Raw genomic sequence first — 27724 nt, 5'->3', positions numbered from 1 at the left:
TTAATGTTATTTTATTTTTAATATGTTATTTTATTTTTTTCTCCACGACCATCTGCCAACCCCCAGAAATGATCTGGGTTGAGAACCACTGCTCTACACAACACTAATGTTAACAGTCAAATATTAGTATGGCATTTTGTTTGGATCTCAAAATACCACTGCCCAGTAAAGGAACAGTTGATAACCTGACAGCAAGTAAAGGAAAATGGCAAATTATACCTAACCAACAGTGGTAAAACAGTTTATAGAAATATATCCAGGTAACATTTAGCATAATATAACATATAACATAATAGTAATATGGTGATGTTAAAATGAGGGTCCCATATTTTGTTTTCATGATCATGGCTCTGCCTAAAAATCTTGTTATTCATTATGTTTTTCAAATAAATGTAGTGTTGTTCAAATTTGAGATCAATTTACCAAACTGATTTCATTCTAAAGAGCTCTGAAATGTTCCACTGGGAAAAAAGTGTGAGGGCTCTACTAATGTTTCAAATTTAATCTGGTTCTCATCTCTCCACTGAACAAGTGCTCCCACTCATACATGTGCACATTTTTCATTTTGACTGTTGGCAATTTGCTGTGGTTGTTGCACTCACACACGCAGACACATACACACACCAATCACTCTGGCATGCAAGGAGCTTTTATTTTCTGCATAATGTCCACAAACACCTTGAGGGTGAATGTGAGCGCTTTTGTGTGTGTGTGTGTGTTTTTCACCTTCTTTTCTTCGAACCATCCATATATCAATCGGCCGCCTCATCTTTCTCCTGTCCTCCACCCCCATCTCTCTCCTTGTCTCCAGAAACAGGCAGGTTATCTTTAACATCTCAACCTATTGGAGCGTAATGGCCATATTAGCCAGTCAGCCCAGGAGGACTTGGGAGAGGGCAGATGTGACATTAACAAAGGCCAGGTCAATCAACGTGTTGTGTGCCTGCCGTGTGTGCGAGTGAGCAAGGGAGAGCGCGTGAGGTCATTGAGCATATATGAGTTAGTCACATTTTTGCATTCATTTATGAATGTTTATTTTTTCTGCCCATGTGTATGTATGTGTGTGTAAATTTGCACAAGTTTTGTGTTTCTAGTTTTGTGTGTATTCATGTTTATGTATGTGTGTGAGCTGAGTATTAAACCTTGGTTATATGTGCAGATAGGATGTATGTGTTTACCTAATTTTTCTGCTTTATTGGAAGTGTGCGTGTGTGTCAATTTGTTTCCATATTTGTGTATGTATGCTTGTATGTTCTATATGTGTGTGGATGGGTGTGTATGCATGTATATATATATGTTTCTCTTTGTGTGTGAGCAAGAAAGAGAGCTAGGGAGAGTCCCCCCAGGTATTCCCTGCAGCCATTATGAGCAACAGAGAGAACAATATATCACAGCGATTGGAAAACGATATGTAGATCTATTTAACCCCACAAAGCAGTGACTCTCATTTTGGGTTTGTGATTTAATCAGGTTTAATGATCATGTCAAAATCTTCAATGTGTCTTTTATATGTTTTCGTCGGCTAACTGACTTGCTTCGGTAAACCAGTGATGATGATTAAGCATGCATTGCCATGAGAGTCTAAAATTAAATGTCTTCACTTCTTAATGCTACAGTGGACACCATATATTCCATATAGACCATATAGAACATCCTAGAAATAATGTTGCTGTACTACCCTGTGAAAACTCTCTGGATATCGGGACCGTTTTCTGGACTTACCTTCAAGAGTCCTGGAGGAAATTTTGGAAATCACTAGAAAGAAGCTAACTTAACTTTGAAACCTGTAAGCTCCTGAAACATTGGTTCCCACAGGTTCCCAAAGATGCCCATGATTAGTAAAGCACAGATTTGGAAGTCCCAAGTCGTGGAAAGGCGAGCAGAGTGGCGCAGCGGAAGCGTGCTGGGCCCATAACCCAGAGGTCAATGGATCGAAACTATCCTCTGCTAAGTGTAAATACTTTGGGCCTGCAAGACTCCATGCTGTCTTAATCCTTTCCTTTCATAATCACATTGCCATGTTTTCAATTGGTTCCCAGTGTAAAGTTACACAATGCCACTACATCACTATTTTCACAACACTCACAGCCCAGGCATTGGCGAAAATGTACTAATACCTTCAAATAGTGGCTCTTATTTTCATTGAAACATCTCAACTTATTCTGCATATTTGCCTTCTTCACTTGTTCAACAACTGCTGAAACAATGAAGACACATTTTAAGGTAGTGTGGCCGAGCGGTCTAAGGCACTGGATTAAGGCTCCAGTCTCTCAGGAGGCGTGGGTTCAAATTCCACCACTGCCATTTGATAATGTAAGATATCTGGTAAAGACAGTAAGTTGCATGCACCTCTTGTTAACATAGCTAAGTGTATTAAACTTGTGTGAGGTAACCAATATTACCAAAAGGATCAGTGGCCACTTGGCTTGCTCCATGCTGACTCACATAGCCATGTTTTTCGATGATTAATGTGAAATATGAACCAAGCAGTCTCAATCAAGAATCTCAGTTTGCAAACATTTCCAACCCAAGCAAAGTCAACTGTTAAATATTGCTCTTTTGACTGATTGGTTGAAGGTATTTCCATTGAAGCTCTGGTTGCTGTTGAATGTACAATGAACATTGCCAGTTGACTACTTAAATGGGAACTTGTTTACAACCACTGAGCAGAGTAAGAGCAGAGTTTAACGATGAGGTAGTGTGGCCGAGTGGTCGAAGGCGCTGGATTTAGGCTCCAGTCTCTATGGAGGCGTGGGTTCAAATCCCACCACTGCCATCCTTTCTGGACTTGCCTTTAAGATTGCTGGAAGAAATGTGTTCACATAGGCAGTTCTCCTTTGGGCAACTCCAGGTAAGTTAGAAGTGTGGGTGCCCCCAAAAAAGTGGAACCTTAAGGATTCTTGGAGGGAATTGCGAAAATCACTAGAAAGAAGTGCACGGTCCCCCAAATGCATAAATTTGCACCCTTTAAGCTGCTGAACTTTTGGTTCCCACGGGTTCCCAAAGATTCCCACAATTAGTGAAAGACAGATGTTAAAGCCCCAGGACTTGTTGAGCGAGCAGAGTGGCGCAGCGGAAGCGTGCTGGGCCCATAACCCAGAGGTCGATGGATCGAAACCATCCTCTGCTAGTTGTAAAGGCTTTAGATCGGGAGGATGAGTCCATCCTCTTGGACTTACCTTCAAGAGTCCTGGAGGAAATTTTGGAAATCACTAGAAAGAAGCTAACTTAACTTTGAAACCTGTAAGCTACTGAAACATTGGTTCCCACAGGTTCCCAAAGATGCCCATGATTAGTAAAGCACAGATTTGGAAGTCCCAAGTTGTGGAAAGGCGAGCAGAGTGGCGCAGCGGAAGCGTGCTGGGCCCATAACCCAGAGGTCGATAGATCGAAACCATCCTCTGCTAAGTGTAAATACTTTGGACCTGCAAGGCTCCATGCTGTCTTCATTCTTTCCTTTCATAATCACATTGCCATGTTTTCACTTGGTTCCCAGTGTAAAGTTACACAATGCCACTACATCACTATTTTCACAACACTCACAGCCCGGGCATTGGCGAAAATGTACTAATACCTTCAAATAGTGGCTCTTATTTTCATTGAAACATCTCAACTTATTCTGCATATTTGCCTTCTTCACTTGTTCAACAACTGCTGAAACAATGAAGACACATTTTAAGGTAGTGTGGCCGAGCGGTCTAAGGCGCTGGATTAAGGCTCCAGTCTCTCAGGAGGCGTGGGTTCAAATCCCACCACTGCCATTTGATAATGTAAGATATCTGGTAAAGACAGTAAGTTGCATGCACCTCTTGTTAACATAGCTAAGTGTATTAAACTTGTGTGAGGTAACCAATATTACCAAAAGGGTCAGTGGCCACTTGGCTTGCTCCATGCTGACTCACATAGCCATGTTTTTCGATGATTAATGTGAAATATGAACCAAGCAGTCTCAATCAAGAATCTCAGTTTGCAAACATTTCCAACCCAAGCAAAGTCAACTGTTAAATATTGCTCTTTTGACTGATTGGTTGAAGGTATTTCCATTGAAGCTCTGGTTGCTGTTGAATGTACAATGAACATTGCCAGTACACTACTTAAATGGGAACTTGTTTACAACCACTGAGCAGAGTAAGAGCAGAGTTTAAAGATGAGGTAGTGTGGCCGAGTGGTCGAAGGCCCTGGATTTAGGCTCCAGTCTCTATGGAGGCGTGGGTTCAAATCCCACCACTGCCATCCTTTCTGGACTTGCCTTTAAGATTGCTGGAAGAAATGTGTTCACATAGGCAGTTCTCCTTTGGGCAACTCCAGGTAAGTTAGAAGTGTGGGTGCACCCAAAAAAGTGGAACCTTAAGGATTCTTGGAAGGTATTGCGAAAATCACTAGAAAGAAGTGCACGGTCCCCCAAATGCACAAATTTGCACCCTTTAAGCTGCTGAACTTTTGGTTCCCACGGGTTCCCAAAGATTCCCACAATTAGTGAAAGACAGATGTTACAGACCCAGGACTTGTTGAGCGAGCAGAGTGGCGCAGCGGAAGCGTGCTGGGCCCATAACCCAGAGGTCGATGGATCGAAACCATCCTCTGCTAGTTGTAAAGGCTTTAGATCGGGAGGTTGAATCCATCCTCTTGGACTTACCTTCAAGAGTCCTGGAGGAAATTTTGGAAATCACTAGAAAGAAGCTAACTTAACTTTGAAACCTGTAAGCTACTGAAACATTGGTTCCCACAGGTTCCCAAAGATGCCCATGATTAGTAAAGCACAGATTTGGAAGTCCCAAGTTGTGGAAAGGCGAGCAGAGTGGCGCAGCGGAAGAGTGCTGGGCCCATAACCCAGAGGTCGATGGATCGAAACCATCCTCTGCTAAGTGTAAATACTTTGGACCTGCAAGGCTCCATCCTGTCTTCATCCTTTCCTTTCATAATCACATTGCCATGTTTTCACTTGGTTCCCAGTGTAAAGTTACACAATGCCACTACATCACTATTTTCACAACACTCACAGCCCAGGCATTGGCGAAAATGTACTAATACCTTCAAATAGTGGCTCTTATTTTCATTGAAACATCTCAACTTATTCTGCATATTTGCCTTCTTCACTTGTTCAACAACTGCTGAAACAATGAAGACACATTTTAAGGTAGTGTGGCCGAGCGGTCTAAGGCGCTGGATTAAGGCTCCAGTCTCTCAGGAGGCGTGGGTTCAAATCTCACCACTGCCATTTGATAATGTAAGGTATCTGGTAAAGACAGTAAGTTGCATGCAGCTCTTGTTAACATAGTTAAGTTAGCTAAGTGTATTAACCTTGGTGAACTTGTGTGAGGTAACCAATATTACCAAAAGGGTCAGTGGCCACTTGGCTTGCTCCATGCTGACTCACATAGCCATGTTTTTCGATGATTAATGTGAAATATGAACCAAGCAGTCTCAATCAAGAATCTCAGTTTGCAAACATTTCCAACCCAAGCAAAGTCAACTGTTAAATATTGCTCTTTTGACTGATTGGTTGAAGGTATTTCCATTGAAGCTCTGGTTGCTGTTGAATGTACAATGAACATTGCCAGTTGACTACTTAAATGGGAACTTGTTTACAACCACTGAGCAGAGTAAGAGCAGAGTTTAAAGATGAGGTAGTGTGGCCGAGTGGTCGAAGGCGCTGGCTTTAGGCTCCAGTCTCTATGGAGGCGTGGGTTCAAATCCCACCACTGCCATCCTTTCTGGACTTGCCTTTAAGATTGCTGGAAGAAATGTGTTCACATAGGCAGTTCTCCTTTGGGCAACTCCAGGTAAGTTAGAAGTGTGGGTGCCCCCAAAAAAGTGGAACCTTAAGGATTCTTGGAGGGAATTGCGAAAATCACTAGAAAGAAGTGCACGGTCCCCCAAATGCATAAATTTGCACCCTTTAAGCTGCTGAACTTTTGGTTCCCACGGGTTCCCAAAGATTCCCACAATTAGTGGAAGACAGATGTTGCAGCCCCAGGACTTGTTGAGGGAGCAGAGTGGCGCAGCGGAAGCGTGCTGGGCCCATAACCCAGAGGTCGATGGATCGAAACCATCCTCTGCTAGTTGTAAAGGCTTTAGATCGGGAGGATGAGTCCATCCTCTTGGACTTACCTTCAAGAGTCCAGGAGGAAATTTTGGAAATCACTAGAAAGAAGCTAACTTAACTTTGAAACCTGTAAGTTACTGAAACATTGGTTCCCACAGGTTCCCAAAGATGCCCATGATTAGTAAAGCACAGATTTGGAAGTCCCAAGTTGTGGAAAGGCGAGCAGAGTGGCGCAGCGGAAGCGTGCTGGGCCCATAACCCAGAGGTCGATGGATCGAAACCATCCTCTGCTAAGTGTAAATACTTTGGGCCTGCAAGGCTCCATGCTGTCTTCATCCTTTCCTTTCATAATCACATTGCCATGTTTTCACTTGGTTCCCAGTGTAAAGTTACACAATGCCACTACATCACTATATTCACAACACTCACAGCCCAGGCATTGGCGAAAATGTACTAATACCTTCAAATAGTGGCTCTTATTTTCATTGAAACATCTCAACTTATTCTGCATATTTGCCTTCTTCACTTGTTCAACAACTGCTGAAACAATGAAGACACATTTTAAGGTAGTGTGGCCGAGCGGTCTAAGGCGCTGGATTAAGGCTCCAGTCTCTCAGGAGGCGTGGGTTCAAATCCCACCACTGCCATTTGATAATGTAAGGTATCTGGTAAAGACAGTAAGTTGCATGCAGCTCTTTTTAACATAGTTAAGTGTATTAACCTTGGTGAACTTGTGTGAGGTAACCAATATTACCAAAAGGGTCAGTGGCCACTTGGCTTCCTCCATGCTGACTCACATAGCCATGTTTTTCGATGATTAATGTGAAATCTGAACCAAGCAGTCTCAATCAAGAATCTCAGTTTGCAAACATTTCCAACCCAAGCAAAGTCAACTGTTAAATATTGCTCTTTTGACTGATTGGTTGAAGGTATTTCCATTGAAGCTCTGGTTGCTGTTGAATGTACAATGAACATTGCCAGTTGACTACTTAAATGGGAACTTGTTTACAACCACTGAGCAGAGTAAGAGCAGAGTTTAACGATGAGGTAGTGTGGCCGAGTGGTCGAAGGCGCTGGATTTAGGCTCCAGTCTCTATGGAGGCGTGGGTTCAAATCCCACCACTGCCATCCTTTCTGGACTTGCCTTTAAGATTGCTGGAAGAAATGTGTTCACATAGGCAGTTCTCCTTTGGGCAACTCCAGGTAAGTTAGAAGTGTGGGTGCCCCCAAAAAAGTGGAACCTTAAGGATTCTTGGAAGGTATTGCGAAAATCACTAGAAAGAAGTGCACGGTCCCCCAAATGCATAAATTTGCACCCTTTAAGCTGCTGAACTTTTGGTTCCCACGGTTTCCCAAAGATTCCCACAATTAGTGAAAGACAGATGTTACAGCCCCAGGACTTGTTGAGCGAGCAGAGTGGCGCAGCGGAAGCGTGCTGGGCCCATAACCCAGAGGTCGATGGATCGAAACCATCCTCTGCTAGTTGTAAAGGCTTTAGATCGGGAGGATGAGTCCATCCTCTTGGACTTACCTTCAAGAGTCCTGGAGGAAATTTTGGAAATCACTAGAAAGAAGCTAACTTAACTTTGAAACCTGTAAGCTACTGAAACATTGGTTCCCACAGGTTCCCAAAGATGCCCATGATTAGTAAAGCACAGATTTGGAAGTCCCAAGTTGTGGAAAGGCGAGCAGAGTGGCGCAGCGGAAGCGTGCTGGGCCCATAACCCAGAGGTCGATGGATCGAAACCATCCTCTGCTAAGTGTAAATACTTTGGGCCTGCAAGGCTCCATGCTGTCTTCATCCTTTCCTTTCATAATCACATTGCCATGTTTTCACTTGGTTCCCAGTGTAAAGTTACACAATATCACTATTTTCACAACACTCACAGCCCAGGCATTGGCGAAAATGTACTAATACCTTCAAATAGTGGCTCTTATTTTCATTGAAACATCTCAACTTATTCTGCATATTTGCCTTCTTCACTTGTTCAACAACTGCTGAAACAATGAAGACACATTTTAAGGTAGTGTGGCCGAGCGGTCTAAGGCGCTGGATTAAGGCTCCAGTCTCTCAGGAGGCGTGGGTTCAAATCCCACCAATGCCATTTGATAATGTAAGATATCTGGTAAAGACAGTAAGTTGCATGCACCTCTTGTTAACATAGCTAAGTGTATTAAACTTGTGTGAGGTAACCAATATTACCAAAAGGGTCAGTGGCCACTTGGCTTGCTCCATGCTGACTCACATAGCCATGTTTTTCGATGATTAATGTGAAATATGAACCAAGCAGTCTCAATCAAGAATCTCAGTTTGCAAACATTTCCAACCCAAGCAAAGTCAACTGTTAAATATTGCTCTTTTGGCTGATTGGTTGAAGGTATTTCCATTGAAGCTCTGGTTGCTGTTGAATGTACAATGAACATTGCCAGTTGACTACTTAAATGGAACTTGTTTACAACCACTGAGCAGAGTAAGAGCAGAGTTTAAAGATGCGGTACTGTGGCCGATTGGTCGAAGGCGCTGGATTTAGGCTCCAGTCTCTATGGAGGCGTGGGTTCAAATCCCACCACTGCCATCCTTTCTGGACTTGCCTTTAAGATTGTTGGAAGAAATGTGTTCACATAGGCAGTTCTCCTTTGGGCAACTCCAGGTAAGTTAGAAGTGTGGGTGCCCCCAAAAAAGTGGAACCTTAAGGATTCTTGGAGGGAATTGCGAAAATCACTAGAAAGAAGTGCACGGTCCCCCAAATGCATAAATTTGCACCATTTAAGCTGCTGAACTTTTGGTTCCCACGGGTTCCCAAAGATTCCCACAATTAGTGAAAGACAGATGTTACAGCCCCAGGACTTGTTGAGCGAGCAGAGTGGCGCAGCGGAAGCGTGCTGGGCCCATAACCCAGAGGTCGATGGATCGAAACCATCCTCTGCTAGTTGTAAAGGCTTTAGATCGGGAGGATGAGTCCATCCTCTTGGACTTACCTTCAAGAGTCCTGGAGGAAATTTTGGAAATCACTAGAAAGAAGCTAACTTAACTTTGAAACCTGTAAGCTACTGAAACATTGGTTCCCACAGGTTCCCAAAGATACCCATGATTAGTAAAGCACAGATTTGGAAGTCCCAAGTTGTGGAAAGGCGAGCAGAGTGGCGCAGCGGAAGCGTGCTGGGCCCATAACCCAGAGGTCAATGGATCGAAACCATCCTCTGCTAAGTGTAAATACTTTGGGCCTGCAAGGCTCCATGCTGTCTTCATCCTTTCCTTTCATAATCACATTGCCATGCTTTCACTTGGTTCCCCAGTGTAAAGTTACACAATGCCACTACATCACTATTTTCACAACACTCACAGCCCAGGCATTGGCGAAAATGTACTAATACCTTCAAATAGTGGCTCTTATTTTCATTGAAACATCTCAACTTATTCTGCATATTTGCCTTCTTCACTTGTTCAACAACTGCTGAAACAATGAAGACACATTTTAAGGTAGTGTGGCCGAGCGGTCTAAGGCGCTGGATTAAGGCTCCAGTCTCTCAGGAGGCGTGGGTTCAAATCCCACCACTGCCATCCTTTCTGGACTTGCCTTTAAGATTGCTGGAAGAAATGTGTTCACATAGGCAGTTCTCCTTTGGGCAACTCCAGGTAAGTTAGAAGTGTGGGTGCCCCCAAAAAAGTGGAACCTTAAGGATTCTTGGAGGGAATTGCGAAAATCACTAGAAAGAAGTGCACGGTCCCCCAAATGCATAAATTTGCACCCTCTAAGCTGCTGAACTTTTGGTTCCCACGGGTTCCCAAAGATTCCCACAATTAGTAAAAGACAGATGTTACAGACCCAGGACTTGTTGAGCGAGCAGAGTGGCGCAGCGGAAGCGTGCTGGGCCCATAACCCAGAGGTCGATGGATCGAAACCATCCTCTGCTAGTTGTAAAGGCTTTGGATCGGGAGGATGAGTCCATCCTCTTGGACTTACCTTCAAGAGTCCAGGAGGAAATTTTGGAAATCACTAGAAAGAAGCTAACTTAACTTTGAAACCTGTAAGCTACTGAAACATTGGTTCCCACAGGTTCCCAAAGATGCCCATGATTAGTAAAGCACAGATTTGGAAGTCCCAAGTTGTGGAAAGGCGAGCAGAGTGGCGCAGCGGAAGCGTGCTGGGCCCATAACCCAGAGGTCGATGGATTGAAACCATCCTCTGCTAAGTGTAAATACTTTGGGCCTGCAAGGCTCCATGCTGTCTTCATCCTTTCCTTTCATAATCACATTGCCATGTTTTCACTTGGTTCCCAGTGTAAAGTTACACAATATCACTATTTTCACAACACTCACAGCCCAGGCATTGGCGAAAATGTACTAATACCTTCAAATAGTGGCTCTTATTTTCATTGAAACATCTCAACTTATTCTGCATATTTGCCTTCTTCACTTGTTCAACAACTGCTGAAACAATGAAGAAACATTTTAAGGTAGTGTGGCCGAGCGGTCTAAGGCGCTGGCTTAAGGCTCCAGTCTCTCAGGAGGCGTGGGTTCAAATCCCACCAATGCCATTTGATAATGTAAGATATCTGGTAAAGACAGTAAGTTGCATGCACCTCTTGTTAACATAGCTAAGTGTATTAAACTTGTGTGAGGTAACCAATATTACCAAAAGGGTCAGTGGCCACTTGGCTTGCTCCATGCTGACTCACATAGCCATGTTTTTCGATGATTAATGTGAAATATGAACCAAGCAGTCTCAATCAAGAATCTCAGTTTGCAAACATTTCCAACCCAAGCAAAGTCAACTGTTAAATATTGCTCTTTTGGCTGATTGGTTGAAGGTATTTCCATTGAAGCTCTGGTTGCTGTTGAATGTACAATGAACATTGCCAGTTGACTACTTAAATGGGAACTTGTTTACAACCACTGAGCAGAGTAAGAGCAGAGTTTAACGATGAGGTAGTGTGGCGGAGTGGTCGAAGGCGCTGGATTTAGGCTCCAGTCTCTATGGAGGCGTGGGTTCAAATCCCACCACTGCCATCCTTTCTGGACTTGCCTTTAAGATTGCTGGAAGAAATGTGTTCACATAGGCAGTTCTCCTTTGGGCAACTCCAGGTAAGTTAGAAGTGTGGGTGCCCCCAAAAAAGTGGAACCTTAAGGATTCTTGGAGGGAATTGCGAAAATCACTAGAAAGAAGTGCACGGTCCCCCAAATGCATAAATTTGCACCCTTTAAGCTGCTGAACTTTTGGTTCCCACGGGTTCCCAAAGATTCCCACAATTAGTGAAAGACAGATGTTAAAGCCCCAGGACTTGTTGAGCGAGCAGAGTGGCGCAGCGGAAGCGTGCTGGGCCCATAACCCAGAGGTCGATGGATCGAAACCATCCTCTGCTAGTTGTAAAGGCTTTAGATCGGGAGGATGAGTCCATCCTCTTGGACTTACCTTCAAGAGTCCTGGAGGAAATTTTGGAAATCACTAGAAAGAAGCTAACTTAACTTTGAAACCTGTAAGCTACTGAAACATTGGTTCCCACAGGTTCCCAAAGATGCCCATGATTAGTAAAGCACAGATTTGGAAGTCCCAAGTTGTGGAAAGGCGAGCAGAGTGGCGCAGCGGAAGCGTGCTGGGCCCATAACCCAGAGGTCGATGGATCGAAACCATCCTCTGCTAAGTGTAAATGCTTTGGGCCTGCAAGGCTCCATGCTGTCTTCATCCTTTCCTTTCATAATCACATTGCCATGTTTTCACTTGGTTCCCAGTGTAAAGTTACACAATGCCACTACATCACTATTTTCACAACACTCACAGCCCAGGCATTGGCGAAAATGTACTAATACCTTCAAATAGTGGCTCTTATTTTCATTGAAACATCTCAACTTATTCTGCATATTTGCCTTCTTCACTTGTTCAACAACTGCTGAAACAATGAAGACACATTTTAAGGTAGTGTGGCCGAGCGGTCTAAGGCGCTGGATTAAGGCTCCAGTCTCTCAGGAGGCGTGGGTTCAAATCCCACCAATGCCATTTGATAATGTAAGGTATCTGGTAAAGACAGTAAGTTGCATGCAGCTCTTTTTAACATAGTTAAGTGTATTAACCTTGGTGAACTTGTGTGAGGTAACCAATATTACCAAAAGGGTCAGTGGCCACTTGGCTTCCTCCATGCTGACTCACATAGCCATGTTTTTCGATGATTAATGTGAAATCTGAACCAAGCAGTCTCAATCAAGAATCTCAGTTTGCAAACATTTCCAACCCAAGCAAAGTCAACTGTTAAATATTGCTCTTTTGACTGATTGGTTGAAGGTATTTCCATTGAAGCTCTGGTTGCTGTTGAATGTACAATGAACATTGCCAGTTGACTACTTAAATGGGAACTTGTTTACAACCACTGAGCAGAGTAAGAGCAGAGTTTAACGATGAGGTAGTGTGGCCGAGTGGTCGAAGTCGCTGGATTTAGGCTCCAGTCTCTATGGAGGCGTGGGTTCAAATCCCACCACTGCCATCCTTTCTGGACTTGCCTTTAAGATTGCTGGAAGAAATGTGTTCACATAGGCAGTTCTCCTTTGGGCAACTCCAGGTAAGTTAGAAGTGTGGGTGCCCCCAAAAAAGTGGAACCTTAAGGATTCTTGGAAGGTATTGCGAAAATCACTAGAAAGAAGTGCACGGTCCCCCAAATGCATAAATTTGCACCCTTTAAGCTGCTGAACTTTTGGTTCCCACGGTTTCCCAAAGATTCCCACAATTAGTGAAAGACAGATGTTACAGCCCCAGGACTTGTTGAGCGAGCAGAGTGGCGCAGCGGAAGCGTGCTGGGCCCATAACCCAGAGGTCGATGGATCGAAACCATCCTCTGCTAGTTGTAAAGGCTTTAGATCGGGAGGATGAGTCCATCCTCTTGGACTTACCTTCAAGAGTCCTGGAGGAAATTTTGGAAATCACTAGAAAGAAGCTAACTTAACTTTGAAACCTGTAAGCTACTGAAACATTGGTTCCCACAGGTTCCCAAAGATGCCCATGATTAGTAAAGCACAGATTTGGAAGTCCCAAGTTGTGGAAAGGCGAGCAGAGTGGCGCAGCGGAAGCGTGCTGGGCCCATAACCCAGAGGTCGATGGATTGAAACCATCCTCTGCTAAGTGTAAATACTTTGGGCCTGCAAGGCTCCATGCTGTCTTCATCCTTTCCTTTCATAATCACATTGCCATGTTTTCACTTGGTTCCCAGTGTAAAGTTACACAATGCCACTACATCACTATATTCACAACACTCACAGCCCAGGCATTGGCGAAAATGTACTAATACCTTCAAATAGTGGCTCTTATTTTCATTGAAACATCTCAACTTATTCTGCATATTTGCCTTCTTCACTTGTTCAACAACTGCTGAAACAATGAAGACACATTTTAAGGTAGTGTGGCCGAGCGGTCTAAGGCGCTGGATTAAGGCTCCAGTCTCTCAGGAGGCGTGGGTTCAAATCCCACCACTGCCATTTGATAATGTAAGGTATCTGGTAAAGACAGTAAGTTGCATGCAGCTCTTTTTAACATAGTTAAGTGTATTAACCTTGGTGAACTTGTGTGAGGTAACCAATATTACCAAAAGGGTCAGTGGCCACTTGGCTTCCTCCATGCTGACTCACATAGCCATGTTTTTCGATGATTAATGTGAAATCTGAACCAAGCAGTCTCAATCAAGAATCTCAGTTTGCAAACATTTCCAACCCAAGCAAAGTCAACTGTTAAATATTGCTCTTTTGACTGATTGGTTGAAGGTATTTCCATTGAAGCTCTGGTTGCTGTTGAATGTACAATGAACATTGCCAGTTGACTACTTAAATGGGAACTTGTTTACAACCACTGAGCAGAGTAAGAGCAGAGTTTAACGATGAGGTAGTGTGGCCGAGTGGTCGAAGGCGCTGGATTTAGGCTCCAGTCTCTATGGAGGCGTGGGTTCAAATCCCACCACTGCCATCCTTTCTGGACTTGCCTTTAAGATTGCTGGAAGAAATGTGTTCACATAGGCAGTTCTCCTTTGGGCAACTCCAGGTAAGTTAGAAGTGTGGGTGCCCCCAAAAAAGTGGAACCTTAAGGATTCTTGGAAGGTATTGCGAAAATCACTAGAAAGAAGTGCACGGTCCCCCAAATGCATAAATTTGCACCCTTTAAGCTGCTGAACTTTTGGTTCCCACGGTTTCCCAAAGATTCCCACAATTAGTGAAAGACAGATGTTACAGCCCCAGGACTTGTTGAGCGAGCAGAGTGGCGCAGCGGAAGCGTGCTGGGCCCATAACCCAGAGGTCGATGGATCGAAACCATCCTCTGCTAGTTGTAAAGGCTTTAGATCGGGAGGATGAGTCCATCCTCTTGGACTTACCTTCAAGAGTCCTGGAGGAAATTTTGGAAATCACTAGAAAGAAGCTAACTTAACTTTGAAACCTGTAAGCTACTGAAACATTGGTTCCCACAGGTTCCCAAAGATGCCCATGATTAGTAAAGCACAGATTTGGAAGTCCCAAGTTGTGGAAAGGCGAGCAGAGTGGCGCAGCGGAAGCGTGCTGGGCCCATAACCCAGAGGTCGATGGATCGAAACCATCCTCTGCTAAGTGTAAATACTTTGGGCCTGCAAGGCTCCATGCTGTCTTCATCCTTTCCTTTCATAATCACATTGCCATGTTTTCACTTGGTTCCCAGTGTAAAGTTACACAATGCCACTACATCACTATTTTCACAACACTCACAGCCCAGGCATTGGCGAAAATGTACTAATACCTTCAAATAGTGGCTCTTATTTTCATTGAAACATCTCAACTTATTCTGCATATTTGCCTTCTTCACTTGTTCAACAACTGCTGAAACAATGAAGACACATTTTAAGGTAGTGTGGCCGAGCGGTCTAAGGCGCTGGATTAAGGCTCCAGTCTCTCAGGAGGCGTGGGTTCAAATCCCACCACTACCATTTGATAATGTAAGATATCTGGTAAAGACAGTACGTTGCATGCACCTCTTGTTAACATAGCTAAGTGTATTAACCTTGGTGAACTTGTGTGAGGTAACCAATATTACCAAAAGGGTCAGTGGCCACTTGGCTTGCTCCATGCTGACTCACATAGCCATGTTTTTCGATGATTAATGTGAAATATGAACCAAGCAGTCTCAATCAAGAATCTCAGTTTGCAAACATTTCCAACCCAAGCAAAGTCAACTGTTAAATATTGCTCTTTTGACTGATTGGTTGAAGGTATTTCCATTGAAGCTCTGGTTGCTGTTGAATGTACAATGAACATTGCCAGTTGACTACTTAAATGGGAACTTGTTTACAACCACTGAGCAGAGTAAGAGCAGAGTTTAAAGATGAGGTAGTGTGGCCGAGTGGTCGAAGGCGCTGGATTTAGGCTCCAGTCTCTATGGAGGCGTGGGTTCAGATCCCACCACTGCCATCCTTTCTGGACTTGCCTTTAAGATTGCTGGAAGAAATGTGTTCACATAGGCAGTTCTCCTTTGGGCAACTCCAGGTAAGTTAGAAGTGTGGGTGCCCCCAAAAAAGTGGAACCTTAAGGATTCTTGGAGGGAATTGCGAAAATCACTAGAAAGAAGTGCACGGTCCCCCAAATGCATAAATTTGCACCCTTTAAGCTGCTGAACTTTTGGTTCCCACGGGTTCCCAAAGATTCCCACAATTAGTGAAAGACAGATGTTGCAGCCCCAGGACTTGTTGAGGGAGCAGAGTGGCGCAGCGGAAGCGTGCTGGGCCCATAACCCAGAGGTCGATGGATCGAAACCATCCTCTGCTAGTTGTAAAGGCTTTAGATCGGGAGGATGAGTCCATCCTCTTGGACTTACCTTCAAGAGTCCAGGAGGAAATTTTGGAAATCACTAGAAAGAAGCTAACTTAACTTTGAAACCTGTAAGCTACTGAAACATTGGTTCCCACAGGTTCCCAAAGATGCCCATGATTAGTAAAGCACAGATTTGGAAGTCCCAAGTTGTGGAAAGGCGAGCAGAGTGGCGCAGCGGAAGCGTGCTGGGCCCATAACCCAGAGGTCGATGGATCGAAACCATCCTCTGCTAAGTGTAAATACTTTGGGCCTGCAAGGCTCCATGCTGTCTTCATCCTTTCCTTTCATAATCACATTGCCATGTTTTCACTTGGTTCCCAGTGTAAAGTTACACAATGCCACTACATCACTATTTTCACAACACTCACAGCCCAGGCATTGGCGAAAATGTACTAATACCTTCAAATAGTGGCTCTTATTTTCATTGAAACATCTCAACTTATTCTGCATATTTGCCTTCTTCACTTGTTCAACAACTGCTGAAACAATGAAGACACATTTTAAGGTAGTGTGGCCGAGCGGTCTAAGGCGCTGGATTAAGGCTCCAGTCTCTCAGGAGGCGTGGGTTCAAATCCCACCACTGCCATTTGATAATGTAAGGTATCTGGTAAAGACAGTAAGTTGCATGCAGCTCTTTTTAACATAGTTAAGTGTATTAACCTTGGTGAACTTGTGTGAGGTAACCAATATTACCAAAAGGGTCAGTGGCCACTTGGCTTCCTCCATGCTGACTCACATAGCCATGTTTTTCGATGATTAATGTGAAATCTGAACCAAGCAGTCTCAATCAAGAATCTCAGTTTGCAAACATTTCCAACCCAAGCAAAGTCAACTGTTAAATATTGCTCTTTTGACTGATTGGTTGAAGGTATTTCCATTGAAGCTCTGGTTGCTGTTGAATGTACAATGAACATTGCCAGTTGACTACTTAAATGGGAACTTGTTTACAACCACTGAGCAGAGTAAGAGCAGAGTTTAACGATGAGGTAGTGTGGCCGAGTGGTCGAAGGCGCTGGATTTAGGCTCCAGTCTCTATGGAGGCGTGGGTTCAAATCCCACCACTGCCATCCTTTCTGGACTTGCCTTTAAGATTGCTGGAAGAAATGTGTTCACACAGGCAGTTCTCCTTTGGGCAACTCCAGGTAAGTTAGAAGTGTGGGTGCCCCCAAAAAAGTGGAACCTTAAGGATTCTTGGAAGGTATTGCGAAAATCACTAGAAAGAAGTGCACGGTCCCCCAAATGCATAAATTTGCACCCTTTAAGCTGCTGAACTTTTGGTTCCCACGGTTTCCCAAAGATTCCCACAATTAGTGAAAGACAGATGTTACAGCCCCAGGACTTGTTGAGCGAGCAGAGTGGCGCAGCGGAAGCGTGCTGGGCCCATAACCCAGAGGTCGATGGATCGAAACCATCCTCTGCTAGTTGTAAAGGCTTTAGATCGGGAGGATGAGTCCATCCTCTTGGACTTACCTTCAAGAGTCCTGGAGGAAATTTTGGAAATCACTAGAAAGAAGCTAACTTAACTTTGAAACCTGTAAGCTACTGAAACATTGGTTCCCACAGGTTCCCAAAGATGCCCATGATTAGTAAAGCACAGATTTGGAAGTCCCAAGTTGTGGAAAGGCGAGCAGAGTGGCGCAGCGGAAGCGTGCTGGGCCCATAACCCAGAGGTCGATGGATTGAAACCATCCTCTGCTAAGTGTAAATACTTTGGGCCTGCAAGGCTCCATGCTGTCTTCATCCTTTCCTTTCATAATCACATTGCCATGTTTTCACTTGGTTCCCAGTGTAAAGTTACACAATGCCACTACATCACTATATTCACAACACTCACAGCCCAGGCATTGGCGAAAATGTACTAATACCTTCAAATAGTGGCTCTTATTTTCATTGAAACATCTCAACTTATTCTGCATATTTGCCTTCTTCACTTGTTCAACAACTGCTGAAACAATGAAGACACATTTTAAGGTAGTGTGGCCGAGCGGTCTAAGGCGCTGGATTAAGGCTCCAGTCTCTCAGGAGGCGTGGGTTCAAATCCCACCACTGCCATTTGATAATGTAAGGTATCTGGTAAAGACAGTAAGTTGCATGCAGCTCTTTTTAACATAGTTAAGTGTATTAACCTTGGTGAACTTGTGTGAGGTAACCAATATTACCAAAAGGGTCAGTGGCCACTTGGCTTCCTCCATGCTGACTCACATAGCCATGTTTTTCGATGATTAATGTGAAATCTGAACCAAGCAGTCTCAATCAAGAATCTCAGTTTGCAAACATTTCCAACCCAAGCAAAGTCAACTGTTAAATATTGCTCTTTTGACTGATTGGTTGAAGGTATTTCCATTGAAGCTCTGGTTGCTGTTGAATGTACAATGAACATTGCCAGTTGACTACTTAAATGGGAACTTGTTTACAACCACTGAGCAGAGTAAGAGCAGAGTTTAACGATGAGGTAGTGTGGCCGAGTGGTCGAAGGCGCTGGATTTAGGCTCCAGTCTCTATGGAGGCGTGGGTTCAAATCCCACCACTGCCATCCTTTCTGGACTTGCCTTTAAGATTGCTGGAAGAAATGTGTTCACATAGGCAGTTCTCCTTTGGGCAACTCCAGGTAAGTTAGAAGTGTGGGTGCCCCCAAAAAAGTGGAACCTTAAGGATTCTTGGAAGGTATTGCGAAAATCACTAGAAAGAAGTGCACGGTCCCCCAAATGCATAAATTTGCACCCTTTAAGCTGCTGAACTTTTGGTTCCCACGGTTTCCCAAAGATTCCCACAATTAGTGAAAGACAGATGTTACAGCCCCAGGACTTGTTGAGCGAGCAGAGTGGCGCAGCGGAAGCGTGCTGGGCCCATAACCCAGAGGTCGATGGATCGAAACCATCCTCTGCTAGTTGTAAAGGCTTTAGATCGGGAGGATGAGTCCATCCTCTTGGACTTACCTTCAAGAGTCCTGGAGGAAATTTTGGAAATCACTAGAAAGAAGCTAACTTAACTTTGAAACCTGTAAGCTACTGAAACATTGGTTCCCACAGGTTCCCAAAGATGCCCATGATTAGTAAAGCACAGATTTGGAAGTCCCAAGTTGTGGAAAGGCGAGCAGAGTGGCGCAGCGGAAGCGTGCTGGGCCCATAACCCAGAGGTCGATGGATCGAAACCATCCTCTGCTAAGTGTAAATACTTTGGGCCTGCAAGGCTCCATGCTGTCTTCATCCTTTCCTTTCATAATCACATTGCCATGTTTTCACTTGGTTCCCAGTGTAAAGTTACACAATGCCACTACATCACTATTTTCACAACACTCACAGCCCAGGCATTGGCGAAAATGTACTAATACCTTCAAATAGTGGCTCTTATTTTCATTGAAACATCTCAACTTATTCTGCATATTTGCCTTCTTCACTTGTTCAACAACTGCTGAAACAATGAAGACACATTTTAAGGTAGTGTGGCCGAGCGGTCTAAGGCGCTGGATTAAGGCTCCAGTCTCTCAGGAGGCGTGGGTTCAAATCCCACCACTACCATTTGATAATGTAAGATATCTGGTAAAGACAGTACGTTGCATGCACCTCTTGTTAACATAGCTAAGTGTATTAACCTTGGTGAACTTGTGTGAGGTAACCAATATTACCAAAAGGGTCAGTGGCCACTTGGCTTGCTCCATGCTGACTCACATAGCCATGTTTTTCGATGATTAATGTGAAATATGAACCAAGCAGTCTCAATCAAGAATCTCAGTTTGCAAACATTTCCAACCCAAGCAAAGTCAACTGTTAAATATTGCTCTTTTGACTGATTGGTTGAAGGTATTTCCATTGAAGCTCTGGTTGCTGTTGAATGTACAATGAACATTGCCAGTTGACTACTTAAATGGGAACTTGTTTACAACCACTGAGCAGAGTAAGAGCAGAGTTTAAAGATGAGGTAGTGTGGCCGAGTGGTCGAAGGCGCTGGATTTAGGCTCCAGTCTCTATGGAGGCGTGGGTTCAGATCCCACCACTGCCATCCTTTCTGGACTTGCCTTTAAGATTGCTGGAAGAAATGTGTTCACATAGGCAGTTCTCCTTTGGGCAACTCCAGGTAAGTTAGAAGTGTGGGTGCCCCCAAAAAAGTGGAACCTTAAGGATTCTTGGAGGGAATTGCGAAAATCACTAGAAAGAAGTGCACGGTCCCCCAAATGCATAAATTTGCACCCTTTAAGCTGCTGAACTTTTGGTTCCCACGGGTTCCCAAAGATTCCCACAATTAGTGAAAGACAGATGTTGCAGCCCCAGGACTTGTTGAGGGAGCAGAGTGGCGCAGCGGAAGCGTGCTGGGCCCATAACCCAGAGGTCGATGGATCGAAACCATCCTCTGCTAGTTGTAAAGGCTTTAGATCGGGAGGATGAGTCCATCCTCTTGGACTTACCTTCAAGAGTCCAGGAGGAAATTTTGGAAATCACTAGAAAGAAGCTAACTTAACTTTGAAACCTGTAAGCTACTGAAACATTGGTTCCCACAGGTTCCCAAAGATGCCCATGATTAGTAAAGCACAGATTTGGAAGTCCCAAGTTGTGGAAAGGCGAGCAGAGTGGCGCAGCGGAAGCGTGCTGGGCCCATAACCCAGAGGTCGATGGATCGAAACCATCCTCTGCTAAGTGTAAATACTTTGGGCCTGCAAGGCTCCATGCTGTCTTCATCCTTTCCTTTCATAATCACATTGCCATGTTTTCACTTGGTTCCCAGTGTAAAGTTACACAATGCCACTACATCACTATTTTCACAACACTCACAGCCCAGGCATTGGCGAAAATGTACTAATACCTTCAAATAGTGGCTCTTATTTTCAATGAAACATCTCAACTTATTCTGCATATTTGCCTTCTTCATTTGTTCAACAACTGCTGAAACAATGAAGACACATTTTAAGGTAGTGTGGCCGAGCGGTCTAAGGCGCTGGATTAAGGCTCCAGTCTCTCAGGAGGCGTGGGTTCAAATCCCACCACTGCCATTTGATAATGTAAGGTATCTGGTAAAGACAGTAAGTTGCATGCAGCTCTTTTTAACATAGTTAAGTGTATTAACCTTGGTGAACTTGTGTGAGGTAACCAATATTACCAAAAGGGTCAGTGGCCACTTGGCTTCCTCCATGCTGACTCACATAGCCATGTTTTTCGATGATTAATGTGAAATCTGAACCAAGCAGTCTCAATCAAGAATCTCAGTTTGCAAACATTTCCAACCCAAGCAAAGTCAACTGTTAAATATTGCTCTTTTGACTGATTGGTTGAAGGTATTTCCATTGAAGCTCTGGTTGCTGTTGAATGTACAATGAACATTGCCAGTTGACTACTTAAATGGGAACTTGTTTACAACCACTGAGCAGAGTAAGAGCAGAGTTTAACGATGAGGTAGTGTGGCCGAGTGGTCGAAGGCGCTGGATTTAGGCTCCAGTCTCTATGGAGGCGTGGGTTCAAATCCCACCACTGCCATCCTTTCTGGACTTGCCTTTAAGATTGCTGGAAGAAATGTGTTCACACAGGCAGTTCTCCTTTGGGCAACTCCAGGTAAGTTAGAAGTGTGGGTGCCCCCAAAAAAGTGGAACCTTAAGGATTCTTGGAAGGTATTGCGAAAATCACTAGAAAGAAGTGCACGGTCCCCCAAATGCATAAATTTGCACCCTTTAAGCTGCTGAACTTTTGGTTCCCACGGTTTCCCAAAGATTCCCACAATTAGTGAAAGACAGATGTTACAGCCCCAGGACTTGTTGAGCGAGCAGAGTGGCGCAGCGGAAGCGTGCTGGGCCCATAACCCAGAGGTCGATGGATCGAAACCATCCTCTGCTAAGTGTAAATACTTTGGGCCTGCAAGGCTCCATGCTGTCTTCATCCTTTCCTTTCATAATCACATTGCCATGTTTTCACTTGGTTCCCAGTGTAAAGTTACACAATGCCACTACATCACTATTTTCACAACACTCACAGCCCAGGCATTGGCGAAAATGTACTAATACCTTCAAATAGTGGCTCTTATTTTCATTGAAACATCTCAACTTATTCTGCATATTTGCCTTCTTCACTTGTTCAACAACTGCTGAAACAATGAAGACACATTTTAAGGTAGTGTGGCCGAGCGGTCTAAGAAGCTGGATTAAGGCTCCAGTCTCTCAGGAGGCGTGGGTTCAAATCCCACCACTGCCATTTGATAATGTAAGATATCTGGTAAAGACAGTAAGTTGCATGCACCTCTTGTTAACATAGCTAAGTGTATTAAATTTGTGTGAGGTAACCAATATTACCAAAAGGGTCAGTGGCCACTTGGCTTGCTCCATGCTGACTCACATAGCCATGTTTTTCGATGATTAATGTGAAATATGAACCAAGCAGTCTCAATCAAGAATCTCAGTTTGCAAACATTTCCAACCCAAGCAAAGTCAACTGTTAAATATTGCTCTTTTGACTGATTGGTTGAAGGTATTTCCATTGAAGCTCTGGTTGCTGTTGAATGTACAATGAACATTGCCAGTTGACTACTTAAATGGGAACTTGTTTACAACCACTGAGCAGAGTAAGAGCAGAGTTTAAAGATGAGGTAGTGTGGCCGAGTGGTCGAAGGCGCTGGATTTAGGCTCCAGTCTCTATGGAGGCGTGGGTTCAAATCCCACCACTGCCATCCTTTCTGGACTTGCCTTTAAGATTGCTGGAAGAAATGTGTTCACATAGGCAGTTCTCCTTTGGGCAACTCCAGGTAAGTTAGAAGTGTGGGTGCCCCCAAAAAAGTGGAACCTTAAGGATTCTTGGAGGGAATTGCGAAAATCACTAGAAAGAAGTGCACGGTCCCCCAAATGCATAAATTTGCACCCTTTAAGCTGCTGAACTTTTGGTTCCCACGGGTTCCCAAAGATTCCCACAATTAGTGAAAGACAGATGTTGCAGCCCCAGGACTTGTTGAGGGAGCAGAGTGGCGCAGCGGAAGCGTGCTGGGCCCATAACCCAGAGGTCGATGGATCGAAACCATCCTCTGCTAGTTGTAAAGGCTTTAGATCGGGAGGATGAGTCCATCCTCTCGGACTTACCTTCAAGAGTCCTGGAGGAAATTTTGGAAATCACTAGAAAGAAGCTAACTTAACTTTGAAACCTGTAAGCTACTGAAACATTGGTTCCCACAGGTTCCCAAAGATGCCCATGATTAGTAAAGCACAGATTTGGAAGTCCCAAGTTGTGGAAAGGCGAGCAGAGTGGCGCAGCGGAAGCGTGCTGGGCCCATAACCCAGAGGTCGATGGATCGAAACCATCCTCTGCTAAGTGTAAATACTTTGGGCCTGCAAGGATCCATGCTGTCTTCATCCTTTCCTTTCATAATCACATTGCCATGTTTTCACTTGGTTCCCAGTGTAAAGTTACACAATGCCACTACATCACTATTTTCACAACACTCACAGCCCAGGCATTGGCGAAAATGTACTAATACCTTCAAATAGTGGCTCTTATTTTCATTGAAACATCTCAACTTATTCTGCATATTTGCCTTCTTCACTTGTTCAACAACTGCTGAAACAATGAAGACACATTTTAAGGTAGTGTGGCCGAGCGGTCTAAGAAGCTGGATTAAGGCTCCAGTCTCTCAGGAGGCGTGGGTTCAAATCCCACCACTGCCATTTGATAATGTAAGATATCTGGTAAAGACAGTAAGTTGCATGCACCTCTTGTTAACATAGCTAAGTGTATTAAATTTGTGTGAGGTAACCAATATTACCAAAAGGGTCAGTGGCCACTTGGCTTGCTCCATGCTGACTCACATAGCCATGTTTTTCGATGATTAATGTGAAATATGAACCAAGCAGTCTCAATCAAGAATCTCAGTTTGCAAACATTTCCAACCCAAGCAAAGTCAACTGTTAAATATTGCTCTTTTGACTGATTGGTTGAAGGTATTTCCATTGAAGCTCTGGTTGCTGTTGAATGTACAATGAACATTGCCAGTTGACTACTTAAATGGGAACTTGTTTACAACCACTGAGCAGAGTAAGAGCAGAGTTTAAAGATGAGGTAGTGTGGCCGAGTGGTCGAAGGCGCTGGATTTAGGCTCCAGTCTCTATGGAGGCGTTGGTTCAAATCCCACCACTGCCATCCTTTCTGGACTTGCCTTTAAGATTGCTGGAAGAAATGTGTTCACATAGGCAGTTCTCCTTTGGGCAACTCCAGGTAAGTTAGAAGTGTGGGTGCCCCCAAAAAAGTGGAACCTTAAGGATTCTTGGAGGGAATTGCGAAAATCACTAGAAAGAAGTGCACGGTCCCCCAAATGCATAAATTTGCACCATTTAAGCTGCTGAACTTTTGGTTCCCACGGGTTCCCAAAGATTCCCACAATTAGTGAAAGACAGATGTTACAGCCCCAGGACTTGTTGAGCGAGCAGAGTGGAGCAGCGGAAGCGTGCTGGGCCCATAACCCAGAGGTCGATGGATCGAAACCATCCTCTGCTAGTTGTAAAGGCTTTAGATCGGGAGGATGAGTCCATCCTCTTGGACTTACCTTCAAGAGTCCAGGAGGAAATTTTGGAAATCACTAGAAAGAAGCTAACTTAACTTTGAAACCTGTAAGCTACTGAAACATTGGTTTCCATTGGTTCCCACAGGTTCCCAAAGATGCCCATGATTAGTAAAGCACAGATTTGGAAGTCCCAAGCTGTGGAAAGGCGAGCAGAGTGGCGCAGCGGAAGCGTGCTGGGCCCATAACCCAGAGGTCGATGGATCGAAACCATCCTCTGCTAGTTGTAAAGGCTTTAGATCGGGAGGATGAGTCCATCCTCTTGGACTTATCTTCAAGAGTCCTGGAGAAAATTTTGGAAATCACTAGAAAGAAGCTAACTTAACTTTGAAACCTGTAAGCTACTGAAACATTGGTTCCCACAGGTTCCCAAAGATGCCCATGATTAGTAAAGCACAGATTTGGAAGTCCCAAGTTGTGGAAAGGCGAGAGGAGTGGCGCAGCGGAAGAGTGCTGGGCCCATAACCCAGAGGTCGATGGATCGAAACCGTCCTCTGCTAAGTGTAAATACTTTGGGCCTGCAAGGCTCCATGCTGTCTTCATCCTTTCCTTTCATAATCACATTGCCATGTTTTCACTTGGTTCCCAGTGTAAAGTTACACAATGCCACTACATCACTATTTTCACAACACTCACAGCCCAGGCATTGGCGAAAATGTACTAATACCTTCAAATAGTGGCTCTTATTTTCATTGAAACATCTCAACTTATTCTGCATATTTGCCTTCTTCACTTGTTCAACAACTGCTGAAACAATGAAGACACATTTTAAGGTAGTGTGGCCGAGCGGTCTAAGGCGCTGGATTAAGGCTCCAGTCTCTCAGGAGGCGTGAGTTCAAATCCCACCACTGCCATTTGATAATGTAAGATATCTGGTAAAGACAGTACGTTGCATGCACCTCTTGTTAACATAGCTAAGTGTATTAACCTTGGTGAACTTGTGTGAAGTAACCAATATTACCAAAAGGGTCAGTGGCCACTTGGCTTGCTCCATGCTGACTCACATAGCCATGTTTTTTGATGATTAATGTGAAATATGAACCAAGCAGTCTCAATCAAGAATCTCAGTTTGCAAACATTTCCAACCCAAGCAAAGTCAACTGTTAAATATTGCTCTTTTGGCTGATTGGTTGAAGGTATTTCCATCGAAGCTCTGATTGCTGTTGAATGTACAATGAACATTGCCAGTTGACTACTTAAATGGGAACTTGTTTACAACCACTGAGCAGAGTAAGAGCAGAGTTTAAAGATGCGGTAGTGTGGCCGAGTGGTCGAAGGCGCTGGATTTAGGCTCCAGTCTCTATGGAGGCGTGGGTTCAAATCCCACCACTGCCATCCTTTCTGGACTTGCCTTTAAGATTGCTGGAAGAAATGTGTTCACATAGGCAGTTCTCCTTTGGGCAACTCCAGGTAAGTTAGAAGTGTGGGTGCCCCCAAAAAAGTGGAACCTTAAGGATTCTTGGAGGGAATTGCGAAAATCACTAGAAAGAAGTGCACGGTCCCCCAAATGCATAAATTTGCACCCTTTAAGCTGCTGAACTTTTGGTTCCCACGGGTTCCCAAAGATTCCCACAATTAGTGAAAGACAGATGTTACAGCCCCAGGACTTGTTGAGCGAGCAGAGTGGCGCAGCGGAAGCGTGCTGGGCCCATAACCCAGAGGTCGATGGATCGAAACCATCCTCTGCTAGTTGTAAAGGCTTTAGATCGGGAGGATGAGTCCATCCTCTTGGACTTACCTTCAAGAGTCCAGGAGGAAATTTTGGAAATCACTAGAAAGAAGCTAACTTAACTTTGAAACCTGTAAGCTACTGAAACATTGGTTCCCACAGGTTCCCAAAGATGCCCATGATTAGTAAAGCACAGATTTGGAAGTCCCAAGCTGTGGAAAGGCGAGCAGAGTGGCGCAGCGGAAGCGTGCTGGGCCCATAACCCAGAGGTCGATGGATCGAAACCATCCTCTGCTAAGTGTAAATACTTTGGGCCTGCAAGGCTCCATGCTGTCTTCATCCTTTCCTTTCATAATCACATTGCCATGTTTTCACTTGGTTCCCAGTGTAAAGTTACACAATGCCACTACATCACTATTTTCACAACACTCACAGCCCAGGCATTTGCGAGTGCCCCACCTGTCATGCCTCTGTGCTATCGGGGCGTGCCCCATAGTTTGACAACCACTGCTTTATGCAAATGTATGTATATATTTATCATTGGAAAACAATTAACAACACAAAACAAGGACAAATATTTTCCTGAAACCCTCACAGGTACTGCATTTAGCATAAAAAATATGCTCAAATCATAACCTGGCAAACTGAAGCCCAACAGGCAACAACAGCTGTCAGTGTGTCAGTGTACTGACTTTACTATGACTTGCCTCAAACTGCATGTGATTATCATAAAGTGGGCATGTCTGTAAAGGGGAGACTCGTGGGTACCCATAGAACCTATTTTCATTTACATTGAGGTCAGAAGTCAAGAGACCAAGCTTTAAGGGACTTTAGTTTTAAAACTGAGCCTGCTACAATCTCAAAAAAGGTCGATTGCAATAAAGAAATTAGTGCCACTAAAATTAATTTGCATTAACGCGTTATAATGGAATTAACTTTGACAGCCGAATATATTTAGATTATACCTTGGAATACATTGGTGAAAGCTAAATGCAACTTTTTTCAGTCTATTCTCTGTGTTATAAAATGTCAAAAGCTAAGCACTAATTCAACATCTCCTGCACACAGCAGTGCCTGAATATAAGAGCAAGTGTGTCACATATACATATTTTTGTTTTTAGTCCTCTAGCGGGTCACAGACTTTTTTTATTTACATCTGGATATTTTTGCTCCAGCTACCCTTTCCTGTTTCCTTTCTGTCTTCTCTGTCTCACGTTTTCCTTTCATGCTCCCTAAGATTCAGATATCTGTTTATGTTCTCCCTTCTGTCTTTGCTTCGGCGTCATCCTCCCTCTATTCATCTCCGACTCGGCTTCACCTTGACATGGACCTATATTTCTCTGCCTCCTACTTTCTTTCACTCATTCCTATATATATATATATACACACACATAAATATACATAAATATATATGCATATATTGGGGATTTATATAAGTTGGTCCTCCTCTATTTTTAAGAGGCAAAAGGGAGACCAAAATATAAATAAGAGAGATTGGTTGAAATTAATCATTACCAAATCTCAGTATCATTTATAAAATATCTCACTTCTTTGGAAAAAAAACTATTATTTAAATTCTAATTAAAATGCTTCAACAGGCAAGAAAGTGGTGGTTTGGGCAAGGGAGGACGGGCAGGTGTTGTCCTCCCTTGAGGAGGGACCTCTTCAATCAAATCAATGT

The 27724-nt window shown here is 43.9% G+C and overlaps 51 non-coding genes across 51 annotated transcripts; all 51 read left to right on the top strand.

Annotated features, from left to right (window-relative positions):
- Window positions 1-2222: 2222 nt before the first annotated feature.
- On the top strand, window positions 2223-2304 carry trnal-aag (transfer RNA leucine (anticodon AAG)). Its single transcript has one exon. It is a non-coding gene; the product is annotated as a tRNA-Leu (tRNA).
- Window positions 2305-2694: 390 nt separating this feature from the next.
- trnal-uag (transfer RNA leucine (anticodon UAG)) lies at window positions 2695-2776 on the top strand. The gene has a single exon. It is a non-coding gene; the product is annotated as a tRNA-Leu (tRNA).
- Window positions 2777-3679: 903 nt separating this feature from the next.
- trnal-aag (transfer RNA leucine (anticodon AAG)) lies at window positions 3680-3761 on the top strand. The gene has a single exon. It is a non-coding gene; the product is annotated as a tRNA-Leu (tRNA).
- A 390-nt stretch (window positions 3762-4151) lies between these two features.
- trnal-uag (transfer RNA leucine (anticodon UAG)) lies at window positions 4152-4233 on the top strand. Its single transcript has one exon. It is a non-coding gene; the product is annotated as a tRNA-Leu (tRNA).
- A 903-nt stretch (window positions 4234-5136) lies between these two features.
- On the top strand, window positions 5137-5218 carry trnal-aag (transfer RNA leucine (anticodon AAG)). The gene has a single exon. It is a non-coding gene; the product is annotated as a tRNA-Leu (tRNA).
- A 408-nt stretch (window positions 5219-5626) lies between these two features.
- Window positions 5627-5708, top strand: trnal-uag (transfer RNA leucine (anticodon UAG)). Its single transcript has one exon. It is a non-coding gene; the product is annotated as a tRNA-Leu (tRNA).
- Window positions 5709-6611: 903 nt separating this feature from the next.
- On the top strand, window positions 6612-6693 carry trnal-aag (transfer RNA leucine (anticodon AAG)). Its single transcript has one exon. It is a non-coding gene; the product is annotated as a tRNA-Leu (tRNA).
- Window positions 6694-7092: 399 nt separating this feature from the next.
- Window positions 7093-7174, top strand: trnal-uag (transfer RNA leucine (anticodon UAG)). The gene has a single exon. It is a non-coding gene; the product is annotated as a tRNA-Leu (tRNA).
- An 895-nt stretch (window positions 7175-8069) lies between these two features.
- trnal-aag (transfer RNA leucine (anticodon AAG)) lies at window positions 8070-8151 on the top strand. The gene has a single exon. It is a non-coding gene; the product is annotated as a tRNA-Leu (tRNA).
- Window positions 8152-8540: 389 nt separating this feature from the next.
- Window positions 8541-8622, top strand: trnal-uag (transfer RNA leucine (anticodon UAG)). Its single transcript has one exon. It is a non-coding gene; the product is annotated as a tRNA-Leu (tRNA).
- A 904-nt stretch (window positions 8623-9526) lies between these two features.
- trnal-aag (transfer RNA leucine (anticodon AAG)) lies at window positions 9527-9608 on the top strand. The gene has a single exon. It is a non-coding gene; the product is annotated as a tRNA-Leu (tRNA).
- Window positions 9609-10503: 895 nt separating this feature from the next.
- On the top strand, window positions 10504-10585 carry trnal-aag (transfer RNA leucine (anticodon AAG)). Its single transcript has one exon. It is a non-coding gene; the product is annotated as a tRNA-Leu (tRNA).
- Window positions 10586-10975: 390 nt separating this feature from the next.
- On the top strand, window positions 10976-11057 carry trnal-uag (transfer RNA leucine (anticodon UAG)). Its single transcript has one exon. It is a non-coding gene; the product is annotated as a tRNA-Leu (tRNA).
- A 282-nt stretch (window positions 11058-11339) lies between these two features.
- Window positions 11340-11411, top strand: trnam-cau (transfer RNA methionine (anticodon CAU)). The gene has a single exon. It is a non-coding gene; the product is annotated as a tRNA-Met (tRNA).
- Window positions 11412-11616: 205 nt separating this feature from the next.
- trnam-cau (transfer RNA methionine (anticodon CAU)) lies at window positions 11617-11688 on the top strand. The gene has a single exon. It is a non-coding gene; the product is annotated as a tRNA-Met (tRNA).
- Window positions 11689-11960: 272 nt separating this feature from the next.
- Window positions 11961-12042, top strand: trnal-aag (transfer RNA leucine (anticodon AAG)). Its single transcript has one exon. It is a non-coding gene; the product is annotated as a tRNA-Leu (tRNA).
- Window positions 12043-12441: 399 nt separating this feature from the next.
- Window positions 12442-12523, top strand: trnal-uag (transfer RNA leucine (anticodon UAG)). Its single transcript has one exon. It is a non-coding gene; the product is annotated as a tRNA-Leu (tRNA).
- A 282-nt stretch (window positions 12524-12805) lies between these two features.
- trnam-cau (transfer RNA methionine (anticodon CAU)) lies at window positions 12806-12877 on the top strand. Its single transcript has one exon. It is a non-coding gene; the product is annotated as a tRNA-Met (tRNA).
- A 549-nt stretch (window positions 12878-13426) lies between these two features.
- On the top strand, window positions 13427-13508 carry trnal-aag (transfer RNA leucine (anticodon AAG)). The gene has a single exon. It is a non-coding gene; the product is annotated as a tRNA-Leu (tRNA).
- A 399-nt stretch (window positions 13509-13907) lies between these two features.
- trnal-uag (transfer RNA leucine (anticodon UAG)) lies at window positions 13908-13989 on the top strand. Its single transcript has one exon. It is a non-coding gene; the product is annotated as a tRNA-Leu (tRNA).
- Window positions 13990-14271: 282 nt separating this feature from the next.
- trnam-cau (transfer RNA methionine (anticodon CAU)) lies at window positions 14272-14343 on the top strand. The gene has a single exon. It is a non-coding gene; the product is annotated as a tRNA-Met (tRNA).
- Window positions 14344-14548: 205 nt separating this feature from the next.
- Window positions 14549-14620, top strand: trnam-cau (transfer RNA methionine (anticodon CAU)). Its single transcript has one exon. It is a non-coding gene; the product is annotated as a tRNA-Met (tRNA).
- Window positions 14621-14892: 272 nt separating this feature from the next.
- trnal-aag (transfer RNA leucine (anticodon AAG)) lies at window positions 14893-14974 on the top strand. The gene has a single exon. It is a non-coding gene; the product is annotated as a tRNA-Leu (tRNA).
- Window positions 14975-15373: 399 nt separating this feature from the next.
- Window positions 15374-15455, top strand: trnal-uag (transfer RNA leucine (anticodon UAG)). The gene has a single exon. It is a non-coding gene; the product is annotated as a tRNA-Leu (tRNA).
- Window positions 15456-15737: 282 nt separating this feature from the next.
- trnam-cau (transfer RNA methionine (anticodon CAU)) lies at window positions 15738-15809 on the top strand. Its single transcript has one exon. It is a non-coding gene; the product is annotated as a tRNA-Met (tRNA).
- Window positions 15810-16014: 205 nt separating this feature from the next.
- Window positions 16015-16086, top strand: trnam-cau (transfer RNA methionine (anticodon CAU)). The gene has a single exon. It is a non-coding gene; the product is annotated as a tRNA-Met (tRNA).
- Window positions 16087-16358: 272 nt separating this feature from the next.
- On the top strand, window positions 16359-16440 carry trnal-aag (transfer RNA leucine (anticodon AAG)). Its single transcript has one exon. It is a non-coding gene; the product is annotated as a tRNA-Leu (tRNA).
- A 399-nt stretch (window positions 16441-16839) lies between these two features.
- On the top strand, window positions 16840-16921 carry trnal-uag (transfer RNA leucine (anticodon UAG)). The gene has a single exon. It is a non-coding gene; the product is annotated as a tRNA-Leu (tRNA).
- A 282-nt stretch (window positions 16922-17203) lies between these two features.
- trnam-cau (transfer RNA methionine (anticodon CAU)) lies at window positions 17204-17275 on the top strand. Its single transcript has one exon. It is a non-coding gene; the product is annotated as a tRNA-Met (tRNA).
- Window positions 17276-17824: 549 nt separating this feature from the next.
- On the top strand, window positions 17825-17906 carry trnal-aag (transfer RNA leucine (anticodon AAG)). The gene has a single exon. It is a non-coding gene; the product is annotated as a tRNA-Leu (tRNA).
- A 399-nt stretch (window positions 17907-18305) lies between these two features.
- Window positions 18306-18387, top strand: trnal-uag (transfer RNA leucine (anticodon UAG)). Its single transcript has one exon. It is a non-coding gene; the product is annotated as a tRNA-Leu (tRNA).
- Window positions 18388-18669: 282 nt separating this feature from the next.
- trnam-cau (transfer RNA methionine (anticodon CAU)) lies at window positions 18670-18741 on the top strand. Its single transcript has one exon. It is a non-coding gene; the product is annotated as a tRNA-Met (tRNA).
- A 205-nt stretch (window positions 18742-18946) lies between these two features.
- trnam-cau (transfer RNA methionine (anticodon CAU)) lies at window positions 18947-19018 on the top strand. The gene has a single exon. It is a non-coding gene; the product is annotated as a tRNA-Met (tRNA).
- A 272-nt stretch (window positions 19019-19290) lies between these two features.
- Window positions 19291-19372, top strand: trnal-aag (transfer RNA leucine (anticodon AAG)). The gene has a single exon. It is a non-coding gene; the product is annotated as a tRNA-Leu (tRNA).
- A 399-nt stretch (window positions 19373-19771) lies between these two features.
- trnal-uag (transfer RNA leucine (anticodon UAG)) lies at window positions 19772-19853 on the top strand. The gene has a single exon. It is a non-coding gene; the product is annotated as a tRNA-Leu (tRNA).
- A 282-nt stretch (window positions 19854-20135) lies between these two features.
- Window positions 20136-20207, top strand: trnam-cau (transfer RNA methionine (anticodon CAU)). The gene has a single exon. It is a non-coding gene; the product is annotated as a tRNA-Met (tRNA).
- A 205-nt stretch (window positions 20208-20412) lies between these two features.
- Window positions 20413-20484, top strand: trnam-cau (transfer RNA methionine (anticodon CAU)). The gene has a single exon. It is a non-coding gene; the product is annotated as a tRNA-Met (tRNA).
- Window positions 20485-20756: 272 nt separating this feature from the next.
- trnal-aag (transfer RNA leucine (anticodon AAG)) lies at window positions 20757-20838 on the top strand. The gene has a single exon. It is a non-coding gene; the product is annotated as a tRNA-Leu (tRNA).
- A 399-nt stretch (window positions 20839-21237) lies between these two features.
- Window positions 21238-21319, top strand: trnal-uag (transfer RNA leucine (anticodon UAG)). The gene has a single exon. It is a non-coding gene; the product is annotated as a tRNA-Leu (tRNA).
- Window positions 21320-21601: 282 nt separating this feature from the next.
- On the top strand, window positions 21602-21673 carry trnam-cau (transfer RNA methionine (anticodon CAU)). The gene has a single exon. It is a non-coding gene; the product is annotated as a tRNA-Met (tRNA).
- Window positions 21674-21945: 272 nt separating this feature from the next.
- On the top strand, window positions 21946-22027 carry trnal-aag (transfer RNA leucine (anticodon AAG)). The gene has a single exon. It is a non-coding gene; the product is annotated as a tRNA-Leu (tRNA).
- Window positions 22028-22417: 390 nt separating this feature from the next.
- On the top strand, window positions 22418-22499 carry trnal-uag (transfer RNA leucine (anticodon UAG)). The gene has a single exon. It is a non-coding gene; the product is annotated as a tRNA-Leu (tRNA).
- A 282-nt stretch (window positions 22500-22781) lies between these two features.
- On the top strand, window positions 22782-22853 carry trnam-cau (transfer RNA methionine (anticodon CAU)). The gene has a single exon. It is a non-coding gene; the product is annotated as a tRNA-Met (tRNA).
- A 205-nt stretch (window positions 22854-23058) lies between these two features.
- Window positions 23059-23130, top strand: trnam-cau (transfer RNA methionine (anticodon CAU)). Its single transcript has one exon. It is a non-coding gene; the product is annotated as a tRNA-Met (tRNA).
- A 272-nt stretch (window positions 23131-23402) lies between these two features.
- On the top strand, window positions 23403-23484 carry trnal-aag (transfer RNA leucine (anticodon AAG)). Its single transcript has one exon. It is a non-coding gene; the product is annotated as a tRNA-Leu (tRNA).
- Window positions 23485-23874: 390 nt separating this feature from the next.
- Window positions 23875-23956, top strand: trnal-uag (transfer RNA leucine (anticodon UAG)). The gene has a single exon. It is a non-coding gene; the product is annotated as a tRNA-Leu (tRNA).
- Window positions 23957-24525: 569 nt separating this feature from the next.
- On the top strand, window positions 24526-24597 carry trnam-cau (transfer RNA methionine (anticodon CAU)). The gene has a single exon. It is a non-coding gene; the product is annotated as a tRNA-Met (tRNA).
- Window positions 24598-25146: 549 nt separating this feature from the next.
- On the top strand, window positions 25147-25228 carry trnal-aag (transfer RNA leucine (anticodon AAG)). The gene has a single exon. It is a non-coding gene; the product is annotated as a tRNA-Leu (tRNA).
- Window positions 25229-25627: 399 nt separating this feature from the next.
- On the top strand, window positions 25628-25709 carry trnal-uag (transfer RNA leucine (anticodon UAG)). Its single transcript has one exon. It is a non-coding gene; the product is annotated as a tRNA-Leu (tRNA).
- A 282-nt stretch (window positions 25710-25991) lies between these two features.
- trnam-cau (transfer RNA methionine (anticodon CAU)) lies at window positions 25992-26063 on the top strand. Its single transcript has one exon. It is a non-coding gene; the product is annotated as a tRNA-Met (tRNA).
- Window positions 26064-26268: 205 nt separating this feature from the next.
- trnam-cau (transfer RNA methionine (anticodon CAU)) lies at window positions 26269-26340 on the top strand. Its single transcript has one exon. It is a non-coding gene; the product is annotated as a tRNA-Met (tRNA).
- The last annotated feature ends 1384 nt before the right edge of the window (window positions 26341-27724 follow it).

The sequence above is a fragment of the Sebastes fasciatus genome, chromosome 10 (assembly GCF_043250625.1).
Source record: "Sebastes fasciatus isolate fSebFas1 chromosome 10, fSebFas1.pri, whole genome shotgun sequence".
Classification (NCBI taxonomy): domain Eukaryota; kingdom Metazoa; phylum Chordata; class Actinopteri; order Perciformes; family Sebastidae; genus Sebastes; species Sebastes fasciatus.
This window is presented reverse-complemented; position numbering and strand designations above follow the sequence as displayed.